This window comes from Buteo buteo, unplaced genomic scaffold, assembly GCF_964188355.1.
Source record: "Buteo buteo unplaced genomic scaffold, bButBut1.hap1.1 HAP1_SCAFFOLD_192, whole genome shotgun sequence".
NCBI lineage: Eukaryota > Metazoa > Chordata > Aves > Accipitriformes > Accipitridae > Buteo > Buteo buteo.
In genome coordinates, this window is record NW_027439356.1 from 17,501 (window position 1) to 20,000 (window position 2,500).

Consider the following 2,500-nt stretch of genomic DNA (forward strand, 5'->3'; position numbering starts at 1 on the left):
GCCGCGCGCGCGCGGGCCTGCGAGGCGCCCCAGCCGCGCCGCTGCGACCGCCGCCCCGCCGCGAGGCGAGGGGCGGCGGCACAGACGGGCGATTGATCGTCAAGCGACGCTCAGACAGGCGTAGCCCCGGGAGGAACCCGGGGCCGCAAGTGCGTTCGAAGTGTCGATGATCAATGTGTCCTGCAATTCACATTAATTCTCGCAGCTAGCTGCGTTCTTCATCGACGCACGAGCCGAGTGATCCACCGCTAAGAGTTGTCTGGCTTTCGGCACCGCCCCGCACGCGCGAGGGGGCCAGGACCGCTTCGCCACAGGCGAGCGGCCCCTCCGGAGGATGGCCCACCGCCCGCCCGCCCACCCCCCTCCGCACGCGCGGAGGGGGCACGGCGCAGCACGACGGAGAAGCCGCGCCTCTGCTGACCGTACGAGCACACACAGAGAAAGGGGGGGGGAAAGGAACGGAAAACTCCGAGCGGCGAGGCTGGGGAGCCCGCGCTCCCGACCGGCCTGGGAAATGCCTTGCTCGCATCGGAGGCGGCCCAGGCGCACGGGCTCGGCCCGGCCTCTGGGCAGAGGCAGCGATGCACCCGACCGCGCGCGGCCTGCCCACCACGCTCCGGACGACACGGCTGCTGCTGCTGCGGGGCAGCAGCGGGGAGCCCCACCGGCCCCGCGCACGCCTCCGTGCCGGCTGCGCCGCGCTACGACAGCCAGCTCCCCCGGGCTCGTCCCGACGGCAACTCCGCGGCCACGCCAGCGGCTCCAAGAGGCGGCAACCGCCAGAGCCGGCGACGCACCGCCCGCGGCCTGCCGGACGGCACCCGCTGCCGCACCAGAGCGGCTGCCCTCCCGGAACCACCGCCACCGCTTCTCGCCTCGGCCCCTTCCACGGGCACGCCCCAGGTGGAAGGCGGACGGCGCTAAGCCGGGGACAGCGCCCGCTCTCCCCGTTTCCACGCGGAGACCGCGCGTGGGGTGCCCCCGCCCGCCCCCGCCCACCTGCCCGGCGCGGCCGGGAAGCGCGACGGGGAAGCGGCGGGCAGGGCCCGGGACGGGACAGCCGCGGCCGGCACCGGGCGCCCTCCGGCCGACCGACAGGCCGAGCGGCGCCGCCGCCGCTCAGCCGGGGTGCCGCCCTTGCCAGCAGCCAGTGGCGGGAGACCGCCGAGCGCTCGCCAGGGCGAGGGGGGGAACGGAGCGCAGCGCGGCGCAGCGCTGCGACGGAGTCGCGGCGGCCCGGCAGCCGCCCAGCGAGCCCCCACCGCGGGGACCCGCCACCCCGGGCAGTGAGCCCGCGCTCACGCCGGGGCCGCCCGTTTCGAGGCAGGCAGGCCGGCTACGGCCGACCGCACCGCGGTCTCCACCGAGACCGGACCGCGGAGAGGAGGGGGCAGCGGGACCCCTCCCCGGCACGGCTGCCCGCGGGATGAGCACGGGCGGCAGCCCACCAGGGCCTTCGTGGGAGGAACTCCCGGCCCCTTTAAGGCACCGCCGCCCGGCCGCCCCCCCGGGTCGCATCGAGCCGCCCGCGTCTTTAAACCTCCGCCCGGCTCCACGGCCTTCGACCCCCGGGCTCGCCGAGGGAGGGCCGCGGAGGCGCGGACGCTAGGTACCTGGCCCTGGGGTGAGGGAAACGACCTGAAGGCCCCGCGGGGGTGCCTCCCCCGCTGCCGCCCTCGGGGGAGCGTCCGCCCGCGGGGGCGCGCCCGACATCCACCGCCACCACCACGTCCTCCTTCCCGGGGCCCGGGGTTTCCCTCAGTAGCCCGGCGCTGCGCCCGGGAGGAGAGCCGTGGCTCGGGCCGCCCGCTGGCGCGGGACACAGCCCGGCGGGGGCCTCGCCCACCAGAGGAGGCGGCGGCGGCAGAGCGCCCCCCCCGCCCCGGCTCCCTCGTGGGGAGAGGTGCGGGGGGGAACGGCCGCCGCCGCCCCACCCGGCGCCACGCACCCGCCCGGAATGCCCGGAGGCCTTTCCCCTGCGCGGCCGGCCGGGCTGCTTCGCAGCAGCCCGACAAGGTGCGGGCAGGGCCGCGGGAGACGCCTCCCGCGACCCCGGAGGACCCTCTCCTCTCGCGCCGCTCGCGCCCTGCTGCCCCGTCCTCACCGCCGCTCGCCGCTTCTTCCTCCTTGCCCGAGCGGGCTCGGCCGGCGGGGCTCGTCACACCCCGCGCCGGCGTCCCCCCTTCCCGCGCACTGCCGCCCGCGCTCTGACCGGGGGCGCCCCTCTTGGCCCCGAGGGCCGCGCCCCAAAACCTCCCCGGCAGCGGACCGCCGTCGGGCGAGGCGGGGCCGGTCCCCGGAGAAGGGCGCCGGCCGGCGGCGGGCGCCAGCGGAGGCGAGAAGCGGGGTGACGGCGGGGACGCGGCGGCCCCAGCCGTCCGGGCAACGCGCGCGCGCGCGTAGGAGAGAAGCGACGGAGTCGGCGGTAGCGAAGGCGGGCCAGCGCCCGGCGAGCGAGAGGCGAGAGCGCCTCCGGGAGGGGGCCGAGCCGGGACCCCCT

The 2,500-nt window shown here is 78.1% G+C and overlaps 1 non-coding gene across 1 annotated transcript; it reads right to left on the bottom strand.

Annotated features, from left to right (window-relative positions):
• Positions 1-104: 104 nt before the first annotated feature.
• LOC142028193 (5.8S ribosomal RNA) lies at positions 105-257 on the bottom strand. Its single transcript, XR_012649462.1, has one exon. It is a non-coding gene; the product is annotated as a 5.8S ribosomal RNA (ribosomal RNA).
• Between the last annotated feature and the right edge of the window lie 2,243 nt (positions 258-2,500).